The 12,748-nt window shown below is 43.7% G+C and overlaps 1 long non-coding RNA gene across 2 annotated transcripts; it reads right to left on the bottom strand.

Moving 5' to 3' along the window:
• Positions 1-2,071: 2,071 nt before the first annotated feature.
• On the bottom strand, positions 2,072-5,384 carry LOC107994495 (uncharacterized). 2 transcript variants are annotated; one of them, XR_001765327.3, is made up of 4 exons: positions 4,883-5,384; positions 3,955-4,809; positions 3,233-3,546; positions 2,072-2,894 (listed from the first exon to the last, which is right to left on the bottom strand). It is a non-coding gene; the product is annotated as an uncharacterized LOC107994495 (long non-coding RNA). The 2 variants fall into 2 exon arrangements; XR_009829889.1 differs by lacking the exon at positions 3,955-4,809 and having other exon boundaries at positions 5,120-5,384.
• Between the last annotated feature and the right edge of the window lie 7,364 nt (positions 5,385-12,748).

Here is a 12,748-nt window from a genome sequence, read left to right as displayed (position 1 = left end):
GTTTCGTGAGTTATTAGAAAGCGTATTAAAGCGTTTCAGTTTCGATCGTATTCGGGATCGGGGTCGCCGTTTTGAATCTTTCAGAGGTGTGCGATATTAATGTATCGAATATGTCGGTCGATATAAATCTATCAATGATTCAACGCGCGTCAATTTCGTACGGGTCGAACCTGTAACAGGATAAATGAAAATTGATCGAACCTCGGATTCTGATTTATAACGTGAGGAAAAGTCAAGAAGCTATTACTTCCTAACTTCCAACAACGGCTTCTTCCAACCTTGCTTTATTATTTTTTCGATACCTATCCAATTTATCCCTTAAATATTAATCACAACCTCATATCGTACAGCCTTCTACAGAATATCTACAAATAATTCGTTCAAAATTAACATTAACAAACAAGGAAAAATTCGATTGCAATGAAATTAAAGTTTCTTTATCACGAATATGAATATTTAGAATTACCTCAATGAACCAGTAAACCATTCTGATTACTTCGTCTAATTATTTTCAACTTTCATGAAAGCAATGGCTAAAAACTCCATACACCGTTGTAACAAAATCTTGTTTCCTCCCCACTCCTCTTAAACGTTCAAAATTAACCTCGACACTCTCCATCCTCCGTATATTCAACGAATACCTTCCCTCATTCTCGACAATCAAGGAACCCAGGAAGCGCCTTTTTATTCTCCCTCTCCCCCCGTCAAAGGCCCATCGACGAAAATCAATCAAGTCCTCTCGATGACAAGGAGAAAGAGAGAGAGAGAGAGAGAAAGGAGGCACGTTCGAAACATCCACGCTCGTTTGTCCGCTCGTCTTTGCCCGCGATAGATCCGTAGGAACGCGAGCATCCGAAATCGAATTTGTCTCTCGCGACGATCCATTATCGAGGCGTCCCTCTCCACCCTTTTTCCCTTAGTCCTCTTACCTCTCCTCGTGGCTGGTGTGCAGGAAAACCTGGTGCTCGTGCACGTCGTGTACACACAGGTAGCTGGGAGGGGACGGGCAGGGACGGGCCATGCATTATGTATAATACATCACGTTATTGGTTCTCTCAGTGATTCCACCCTTGCCAGCCTTATCGTGTACCGTGCCACGGACCGGCCTAGTAAAACATAAGCATCGGGAAACGATAAATAAGGGAAACGTGGGCCGCATGCCGCAGAAAGCGCGCGGGGTGGAAAATGCGACCCTCGACTCGGCACACCGCTACTTTTCGTTCGTGGTTACGCTCCCCGACAAAATGATAGCAAGCCCTATGATTTTCCAGTTGTGACTCGTGAAATTCTTTGAATGTAATTATTGAGAACAAAGTAGAAAAAAAGAAAAGGAAAGGAAAGAAAAGAATGGAATAATTTCTAAGCAGTGGCGAAAATAAATCTTGATGAATTGAATTTTGATTTTATTGCAAAGGAAGGATGCGATTGAGAGATATATTTTAATTGAACAGAAAAGATTCGGTACACGAAGATAGGTAAGAAAGGTTTCCAAACAATTCTTACCTCGTTGATTGTAAAATATAAATTGGTAATCGAACGTTTCTTACATTATTAAGAAGGATATATTTTATGCAGTAAGTGCAAATGATAATAGATTTCGATAAAGAGCGAGCTCGAGGGGCTTCCCTTCGATTTCTCTCGAAGGAACGATCGAAAATATAAGAAACGACCCCTACATACCTATCACGTATGCGCGCCACCCTCTTTGCGATGCGTCACGCGCTCTTTTCGATATTGCGCCAAGTTGTTCAGGTTATTTGTCCCCAACTTATCGTGGGAATTCTTGCGGATGCGGTGGGACGATTTTGAAACGGGTGAACGCAGAGGGATGATACGTTATCGTTCGGTGTCACGTGAATTATCGGGATAATTGGTGGTGGTCGTTTCGTATTATCAGTTAGCGGTACTGTTAATGAGAACGGTGTGGCCCGTTTGTGAATTATTGTTTCGTACGGTTTGTAGTTCGTTTTATATCGCCGCCAATTCCCGATTAATCGCGCAAAATCGAATTTTCTCCTACTGTTAATACCGATTTTCATACATCTCTTTTTGACTAGCTGTTAGATACGCGAATTAATTTAATTTAATTAAAAAATAACTTAAAAATTAAATTTATTAACTCTTTCGTTCCTTCCAGAATCGAACATAATTAATAATTTTTTAATCCTGTTTCTTACACATTTATGTGTAATATACACACGAAAGAATTAAATAACAAAGAAAATACTGCTAAGATAAGAAATAATCTCCGCAGTTATTTCACTTAACTAAAACTGGCACGAAAAGAAATATAGAAAGAGAGAGAAAGAGAGAAAAATTTTCGAAAAGAGTATCGCAAATTACGATCTCTTACCCGAATCCTCCCTGACGAAACTATGTATCGATGACACGGTAACCCATATAAAAGAGGCCATGGCCTCGCCGATATTTTTCCAACGAGCTGCGTTTCCCTCGAGCCCTCCAGTTCCCAGCCAATCGATCATCTCGTCAATGTCGTGACACGGTTGCTCGACACTCGATACTCGTCGTTCATCGCCGCCAACGATGATAGGACAGGGAGAGAGGAGGAAGGAGGGGGAGGGAGATGTTGAAAAGGGGGATCGGTGTTCGTCGCGTTATCGAGTCGACCGCACACGGCCAGCCCTGTTGATACACAATTATGCGTAGCAACGCGCCACGACACAAAGGGGGTAGGAGTCCTCGCTCGGAGGCAGACCTCGAGGAGGTTCTTCCGTGGAAACAAGGGCTATCAGGCGTTTATCATACGACAACGAAGAGTTGGCAGGGCGTCAGGGTGATCCATGACTCCTTGGAGAACGAGTGAGAGGGGTTCTGGGAGCGGAAATAGGTTTGGGAACTTGTTTGCACCGTCCCACAGCGTCCAGCTTCTCTCCCTGGTAGGAATACGAAATTGCGTGAAACTGAATAGTCGTTTTTTTGGTTATTTTGTTTTTTAGAAATTTCGTGAAACGTGTCTTTTGCTTTGCTTTTCCAGAGAATTTTAAGAACGTTCAACTTCTCTCCTATGAAATGTGGAATTATGGTATGCAGCTCGTGTATTGAATTTTGTTTCAGAGTTTGAAATAATTTTGTCTTTTTGATTATTAATTTTTTCTTTTTTTTTTTCAGGAAATTTTGTAAATTATATGCTCTTCCCGTAAGATGTTGTTGGAGGATGAGATACGTTTTTACGAAATTTGCCAACGTGCAGTCTGAAGTTGTATCTACGTACATGTATTATAAGATAGGAAAATAGATCTTCTGCAGGTGTTACAGCAGGAAAGAATATCGACTAAAGTGTCCATGCACTTTCTACATCTTGGCTTGAAGTTTGCATGTACACTTTGTCATTGTCGATCTCGTGCTAGTACATCGTGTCACACTTTTACATCGGTAAGTTTATCCACTTCCATCCCATCTGAGACCTGTCGTTCTCAGATTTCTTCGTATATTCTTATCAATCCTTTTCTCGTCTTCAACTCTCCCCAACTGAACGTAGTAACATTTTTATTAACCGAATTCATAATTAAAATTGATACATCGTATCTGGAAACAGAATTTTGATATCAATCAATAATTAAAGAAAATCAATTTCCGTATAAATCATTTGAAATAGATCAATAAAATTAACTCAGTCAATACTTGTTGTTGGAAATCAATTTAAAAAATTCCACTTCAAACTTTTATTAATCTATAAACATACAACACAATCGTTATTCTCATCAATCTCAATTATTCAATTCTCAAGCTTTGTAATCATATTTAAAAAAAAAAAAAAAAATCTCAAATATCCGATAGCGCCACCTGATTCGATCCTCAAAATCTCTACCCTATACCAATCTACTCCGCTCCTCTTCCCCCCAATGAAGCGGGTTCCATTTAAGAATTCCACAACAATCTCCCCGTATACACGTCCATATCTGCGGTGCACGCAACAGAACGCAATATTCTTACCGATTCACGGTACGTTCTCCCGGGCACTTTACATTCTCGTGATTTCCTGTCGTTCGAGAACCGTCGTTCCCTGCATTCATCGACGGATCTCTCCACCACGTTGGACTCCGGGACTCTCTCCCTCGCTGACGAATTTATTGCATCCGAAACGGAGCGAGGAACTTCGCGGTCGACCGTGTGAAAGGCGAGCGATTCGCGAAAAAGAAGAGGGGCGAGGAGGAGGATGAGGAGAAAGGGTCCCTTTTGGCCCGGGACGCGGAATCTCATTTAGAATTCATGCGGTACGTACGACTGGAACGGAGTAGATCGTTCTATCGCAGGGAGATGAGGGGGTGGGGTAGGAAAGATCCTCGAGGAGAAAGGATGGTGGGGGAGGGCCGCGGTGACACTCTCATTTCGGGGAAAATTTACAGGCGGTTCCCTCGCGTGCCTCGCATAGTCAGACCTGGTGTCGACCTACTATGCAGATAGTATTCCGAGCGTAGTCAACGTGAGAGTCTGATGTAGCTTTAACGCGCTTCCGCTACCAACCGGCGGCACTTGCCGCCCTCTAGTATGGGGGAAAGGGGGTGAGACTCGAGTAAATAGGAAGGAATGAAATTGCGATTAGGTATCGGTCGGATTCTATCGATTAAATATGATTGACGGAATTTATTCCCAGGAATAGATTGACGTTACGATGTCGTGATTTCTTATATGCGTATAATAAGAGCAGTTCTCTTCTGGAGAAAGTTTGCGTGTGTATACGTTGACGTTGATGTTAGAAATTGAAACGGTAAAATAATCGATATTATCAATATGGTATTCGTTGTCGGATATTTGTTGAAGGAGTTTCAACTTCGAGCCACTTCCAACCTAAAATTTTTAAAATCAGAAATATATATTTCCAGAAATATATATCACTAGATAGATATCACTAGTTACTTACTGTTAACTTAAACTCAACATAATATTTATTAGAAGAAAATTATGATTATTCTTGATTATATAGTTCAACTAACAGTAGCAATAAAATTATCTCAAAACTTTCGAAATTACACGGCAGATTAATACCATCGCGTATATATTTTTGCTCCTTTTGTCTCTCATCCACTCAATGTTCAATCATCCACCTCACTACCGGTCTACACGCAAAGATCGCGAGCTACCCCCGTGATGCCCTTACCTTTGGCCACGCCAGTGGAATTATTGCGCCATTATGGAAGTTACGTGGGCGTGCACGGTCGCAATTCGCCGCTTGCCAACTTTATTTACGAATCGGCACGGGCGCAAGAAGAAACCTGTTTTCTTCGTTGGCTCTTCCGCAACAGTCGATCGTAATACAAAACGGGAAAATGAACGACTCGCTAACGATTCGATATTTATTCGATCCGCTCCCGGTGCGCGTTTTCAAACGATAGAACATTCGTTCCGATGGCTTCGAGAGCTAGAGGAGAACTGAAGGAAATTGAGGATGATTTGTCCCAATGTTTCTGTTGTCATTCCGTTCCTCGAACCGTGAGAAAAGTAAGAAGGAACTCTTGTAAATAATCCATTGTGTAACGAATATTTGAAACTAATCTACGATGTATACAAATATTGGAGATCGATATCTCTTTGTTTTCCATCCTTTTCTACTTTATATATATACACACACATTAGATTCTAAATAGATTCAAAGTATAATATGATAAATATTTCGCACCGATGAATAAATATCGAACATGTTGTTACATTATATTATTTAACGTATTTATTCAATTAAATCTTAATTCTCATTCATTAATTCTCATCCCCTCACGAGCACCAAGCGCAAAACCTTCTCTTTTTACCCTTTCAATGGGCAGGATTCGAGGAGCGGAGACGTTGCGGATAGGATAAGGATACGATAGGAAGGAGGATAGGAGCGTGAAAGGTACGTGTCGCCGCGGGGGAAAACTTACATGCATATCCCGGGGGAGGGCACGCGGCGTCAGGTTGGCACAAGGGTGGCAGAAATTACGGCGTCTCGACGACGCCACTTCCTAAGTCTGGCCCCGGCATTGCCTTACCTCCCCCGTCTAACCACCCCGCGTATCCGTATCCGCCTCCTCCCCCTTTCAGCTCGCAGCATCCTCCTCCTCCTGCTCCTTCTCCTCCTCGCGGTGGCCCAGGTGTTGCTTTCCACCCGTTTAAAGCCACTTCCACTTCGTTCCTCGTGTCGCGTTGGCCAGGCCTCGGGTGTCGAGCCTACGAGAGGTTGGAGGTGCACCTGGAACGCGGTTCACCATCGGAGGGAAACGACGAACTTGATGTGCCCTCCGGGCTGATGCAAGTTTCCCGGAAGTTTTCACGTGGCCGATCTCTCTCTCTCTCTCTCTTTCTCTCTCGAGTTTGGGAGAAATTTTAACGAGTGGCCCTGGGAATATTAAATTTGTTTAACAAGCGTCTCTCTCCCTCTTGCGAGTCGACGACTCCCTCCCTTCCTTGAAGTTCGGTTCTCCGTAACTTTCGGCACTTGGTTCGTTCGGGTTTCCGGGAACTTAAGGGATCGCAAAGGCTGAAATTAAATTTTCGTCTAATTAACGACTGCAGACGGGAGGGGGGCCGGGTGATAATCTCTCCGCGGAGAACGTTATTGCCGTTCCGCGAATATTCGTGGAACTTTGGCTCCTGATTTTATTTCGAGCTCGATGGGTGATTATCGGAGACGCGTTCGTTCCTCTCGCGTTAATTAATTGTTGGGGAGAGAAAGAAGAAGAAACGGTGGAGAATATTAGCGCGAAACCTTTCATCTTCTTTTGTGCCTGGTAAGATAATCGTTTGTACAGGTATAAAGTGATATTTTATATTATAATAAATTCTTATTCTTTCTGCAAAATGTAGTTTGAGTTTCGCGATGAAATTTATTTTTACGTAGAAATGAGTTTACGAAGTACAAATGAAAATACAATAATTGTTGAAAATATTTAGAAGAAACAATTGGAGAATAATTAATCGAAAGATTAGTGGAAGCAATGATAATAAACACGAATTACAATATAAATAATTCAATAATTCCGAAATAAATAAGTTTGAACGTCAATAAAAATTAATTTTATTTTATTTACGATATTAAACATTTATACGTTGATAGTACATTCCATAAATGCTCGGATATTTTTAAACCAATACCAAACGCGATAATATTCATTCTTAATTGACTAAGAAATATTTCTTAAACCAATCTATCCAAAAATTCACACTATTTCTCTACCTTCTCTCATCGAGACGACCATTAAAACAAACATCCCCGAAACCAATGATACTCTAGAATCCTCTTCCCCCATACATTATCGCGAACAATTCGCCAATCAATCCCTCTCCGCCTAATTACCTAGCTTAGAATCCATCAATCGGCCCCCTTTCGCCATTCTTCCAACTCGCATAAAGAAGGAAACGTGGCGGCTAATCCGTGGGGAGGGGGAGACAAAAGCGGAGTGGATGGACGAAGATCGTGGCCGGGATATCTTCATCCATATCAATTACTCCGCGATTAGATGGATGAAGATACGGCTTGAACGGCCGCGGCTTCAACCCGACGCACGGACGGACCCTCGCGGCATGGGCCCCGTGGAGGGAGAGAGAGAGAGAGAAAGGCCCCCCTCGTGATTGACAACGAGGCTTGGACGGGCCGATTCTTTGATTGAGCGCTGTCACTCGGCCGATAAGAAACGGCCCGTCGAATATCTTAATGAGAGTCGGGCACGGAGAGAAAGAGGCCCGGATAGGCGGGTCCAAGTTTCGCGTTTCATCGTGGCTAATTAACCGGAGTCCGGATCTATTTACACCGCAGGATATCGGCCTGCTCTGGTTGACGTCGATGCCTGCCAATTAACGATGGCCAATCGATCTTTGCGCTCGGTACTTGCGCTACCAAGCCTCGTTATCGTGCAAACGGTGTGTCTTTTTGCCTTGGAAACGGAAACCATGCGAATCGATCGCGGCAATTAAAGGCGAGCGCGTGTTAATTGATCGGGGAGGTTGGACGGATAAACGGATAATCGGATGTTGAATGATGGAAAAGAGATAGGATTTCTCTAAGAAGAAGTGCGATTCTTTATTTTCGAAATACTATTTTTTTTGATTTTGAAAGTGCAAAAACATTTATCGTAAATTTGGAGTGAAATAATTCTGACAATGTAGTTTGCTCCATTTTTCCCCTCCTCTCTTTGCAAATAATTAACTCTCGGATATAAGCGCAAATATATTTTGAGCGTAGAACAATCTCGACAACATCGTTCTCGAGACGTAACAAAGTTTCCCCCTTGAACGTATTCGCGGGCCGAAAACTTTCCAATGTTGGAGAGCGGCGAAACAAAGGAACAATAAGCTCGAGTGATCGGTAAGCCGGTCTAATCTACGATCGATAAGGAGCGGACGATCGCGATATCGGTACGCGAAGGCGGGTTTCCAAAGCGGGCCTCTCGAAGCCTCTCGAAGGAGGACGGGGCAGAGTGGGGGTAAAGCCGTCGGAGGGAAGCGTGGAAGAGTTAAAGAGATGCGGTGCATGTAAGACGCGGTCGTTATCTTGTCGATCAAACAATTAACAATGCCAGGAGCCGGCGGAGGGCGAAGCGGCGAGGAAGCAAGAAGAAAGCAGCACACGCAGGAGGTGCACCTTGATCAAGGGTATCCACCGAGTCGGGAGATACCGGAGCGGGAACAGATAGAAGGGGACACAGAGGACCCGAATGGCCGTGTGTAGGGGAGCCCGGCCTCTCGTCGACGTCTCCTTTTCGCAGTGTTACCGTTAATTACCCATTAATTAGCCGTCCCTTAATTGCCAGTGACCGTGCATGGCCGCGTACTACTAGTCGAAGGACGAGGTCGAGGGAGCCTATATCTGACCCTCTTTGCGATCGGCCATCGATGCGCCTTACTTAGATGCCGACTTCGATTCACCGGCTCTTTTATTCATCCATTGAATTTCGAATCTTTTTTCTTTCCCCCCCGATTGGAAATTCTATTGCTTCCTCGAACTTCATTTCAATTTTTTTGCGATTGTTTGTTTAATCTCTTTCTCTTCGTTTCACGGAAAAGTGAATATATCTTTACGATTATTAGACGATAGGATCGGCAATTTTTTCTTATTACATCCTTATACAATTCTTTACACTTTTTTTTTTAATCACGAATACGAATGCGTTACAGACACTGTCGTGTAACAAAATAATTATATTTTTCGAATAATCCCCGTTTCGACAATTTTCAACAATTTTCTACTAACGAGAATCAAATAAACGTGGGACATATAGAAACACTGGTACGAGCGTAGAAGGAGGAATGGTCCCACGATGGCGGAGATAGTCGAACTGGAACGGCGAAAAGCGATCGCTTCATAAGTCAACGCCAATCAGGGAAACGGTTGCGGTTGTGGAGGTTGGGCGCCCCAACGTTTCTGGCCGGGTGAGGGGGAAGAGGAAGAGCGGAGAGAAAACGTCTGGGGGCCGCGAATCGCGGCGCAACAAGAAATATAGCACGGGGTCCGCTATTTCACCCGCTAAAAGAGAGCTGGCAGGGCGCCCAGCCGGGCGAAAGTGTGACGAGGAGGAACGGGCGAAACGGCTGAGGGAAGAACGGATAGAGAGGGTGGAGAAGAGGGGGGTTGGAGGGAGGTCCTGGCAGGATATAATGGCACAAAGCTTCTTTGAATCTTAGATCCTCGCCGCACCGCGCTGCTCCTCGCTATCGGCGATCTGCTGCATCGTATGCAAATCCTCCTCCTTATAAATACATCAGCCTCCGCGGATCTTAGCTGCCTCTCTTTCAACCAGCCCCCTTCCCCGCTGTCGACGCATTGACAGTTGACTCGGGGGACGATGGCGTCGCCAGGCTATCGAATGAATATTCGGAGCGGGCCGACTTTTGCGTCCACGGCAGAACGAGGAGATTGATGGCCGACTCGATTCGTGGAGAGGGATGGTACTGGAATGGCGCGAATGGTACGTGGCGGCTGGATGACTCGTGGGTGAAAAGTTAGAAGGGGAGGGAGGAGAATTCTATTCGTCGCTCGCGATTTTTCTTCAAATTTTTCTTCAAAAGGATTTTTTACAAAATTTGCATCGATTAAGTGAATTTTTGAACGATTCTATTGTTCGAGTCGAAAGGAATGACATATCGTTTCGAACGTCCGATGTACGATTGAATTGTGAATTACGAGGAAAGTATTAATATATATACATAATCGAAAGAAATTTTCTCGTTTCGATCAAGGTGATCAAAATAGATTTTGTTTCGATCGAATACGAACGTACGAACGCACGCGGTTTCAAAACAAAATTCCACACAGCTCGAAAGGTTTAAATGCTCGTAACATTCGAGGTATTAAGAAGGCATCGTGCGCGTCGAATGGCCGATTACCATCGATCGACACCGAAATCGTCGTCGCCTGACGTGAATCGCGATTCCGCCGATTTTTCTGAGAAACGCCGGTTTGGCAATCCGGTCAGGCCTGCCCCCGCTGGTGCGAACAAATCGTTATAATCGACACGATGGCTTCGGTACGCGGTACTCCGTGACAAGATGTGGCAGGATAAGGATGATACGTGTCTCATTGTGCGAGGCGCGCCGCCGCCGCCGCCACGGGGGCCGGATGATCGGCCCCATCAAAATGCACCGCGCCTCTTCTCGGCCCTCGATTCTCCCCCATTGTGGGACACAGCCTTTCGAGCCGCGTGATAGCCGACCAGAGCCTGGCACACCTGCACACCGTTGCATTAAATCACCATCGAAACACACGTCGAAAAAGGTTTCGCGTGGTCGCCTCACGGTGGTCCTCATCTCCATTTCGCCCTCGCCGTGGAAAGCGGACGGACACGCGCCCGATCCTCTGGATTTATCGCGAGGATGTCGATGAGAGGATTGCTACTGAAGGGATGAGAAAGAGTTTCTTTTTTCTAGATTTTTAAAAGATTTTTTTAATACGAACTTGTTATTGGATAATTGATTTAATGTTGTAAAGAAGTGACGTTTCGTATTCGATTGCTGTCTTTTTCCCCCTTTGATTTAGAAATTGAATTATAATTAAATTAATTGTTAAATTATAATGGGAGAATAGTGGAAGAAATTGTGGAGTAGAGAGATCACATTGCTTGTTTCGTGAATTCTTTTTCAATAATGGAGACGAGTAATAGATACAATTGTTGTGAATCATGTACAACTTTTTCTGCTCGTTATTATATTTTATGTTATGTTTCACGTATCGCTTATTTGTTTAAGAAAAATTATATAAGGAATAAATTTGTATTTATCGAATTATTGTAATATATGAAATCATCATTTATATTTTTATAATTTTTCTGTTAGAAAAATTGAGATATAACGTGTCCTCATTACATGATGTATTTCATATATATATATATATATATATATATTTCCATTTGTCAATTTCATTAGGCAAGCAGAGTGATGGCGTAGGTCCTGTCAAGCTCAAGAGGATCGAAACCACGCTCTGCTAAAACGAAAAAAAGAAAGCATAATTTTATACGTTTCTGTGAGATTCGAATTCTTTTCATCTACCGTTGATCCAACTATTCAACAAATTCAAATAATTTTAGAAAACAGATTTACAAATTTTTCCACAAAAATTCAAAATAAATAAAATTCAACACAACGGGGAAAATCTGCAACACAAAAATTTCTAAAAATTCGCATATCCCGAGAATTGTACGATCGAACGGAACACGAATAATAGCGGAATGATTCTAAAAAAAAAAGAAAAATATACCCTCCGAGCAATAATTTTCTTCGATGCAACACGAAACAATACGGAACGGCGTAATAAAGAGAAACAATTTCGACGAAGGGAAGAAACGATCCCCCAGAAAGTAACGATCAAAAGACACGTTGAAATCCGGTCTAAACTCCGTTTCCTTTCGCCCGTGTGTTTTCCCTGCTAAGAGAATTAATTACCCCGCTCATTGTCGGGATTGTTGTCTCGTTGAACGTTGGAAATTGCGCTCGAATTACACGGTATTTCCATATTTTTAATCCCGCCGCCGGGATGTTGTAACGAGAAAAATGTTACCTTCGCAATTATAGATAACAAATGGTTTGTTTGGCGGCCGGCCCGGTTTTCGTTGATGGCGGCCTCCACGCATATTCATCCACCCGCACGCGTGTGTGTGCGCGTGTGTAAGTTTCGTACTTTGGGAAACGCGAGGGAGGCGGACGACGGAAAAGGGGGACACGGGTGGCAATAATGCTGGCCTGGAAAAGCTGAAAAAGAGGGCCAGAAGGGCAGCCATTACTTCCGACGTTTCGCGTCCAAACGATCGCCATTTGTCTGGTCGCAGCCGGTGTTATGCAAAGAGCCCCCTCTGCCATTCGGCCCGTGCTGCCAGTGAAAGTTATAAACAAACGGCTTGTCTCCGTTTTTCTTTTCCTCGCCCCCTCGTCTCTCTTTCTTTCTCTCTCTCTCGCTCCTCCCACCCCTTTTGTATTCTGCCGTCGCGCGGACCGGTTTGGAACGCGGTGACGTACTGCGAAAACAAGGTCAACTTTCATCCCTCCGAATTTATGAACGTTTGAGAAATTTTTCAGCACGTTGGAATTCACGGCCGGGCTGGAAACGCGTGCAGCGGGCGGAGGAATTATAATAGTCGGCTGCGTCCACGCGGATGCGAAATTATGCAAATTCTTGACTCCTCGTCGAGATGAATGGAGCGGGGGAGGCGGTTCTTTAAAGAAAAACTCGCGAGATAGCGAGTTTTGTTTTACTTTTCCTTTTTTTTTATTCGATTTTTAATTGTTTTGGGAGGGAGGAGATCGCGTAGATTTTGTTCCAGTCGTAGAT

Source organism: Apis cerana, linkage group LG5 (genome assembly GCF_029169275.1).
Source record: "Apis cerana isolate GH-2021 linkage group LG5, AcerK_1.0, whole genome shotgun sequence".
Taxonomy (NCBI): domain Eukaryota; kingdom Metazoa; phylum Arthropoda; class Insecta; order Hymenoptera; family Apidae; genus Apis; species Apis cerana.
The sequence above is the reverse complement of the archived record's forward strand: the minus strand, read 5'-3'. Positions and strand labels throughout refer to the sequence as shown.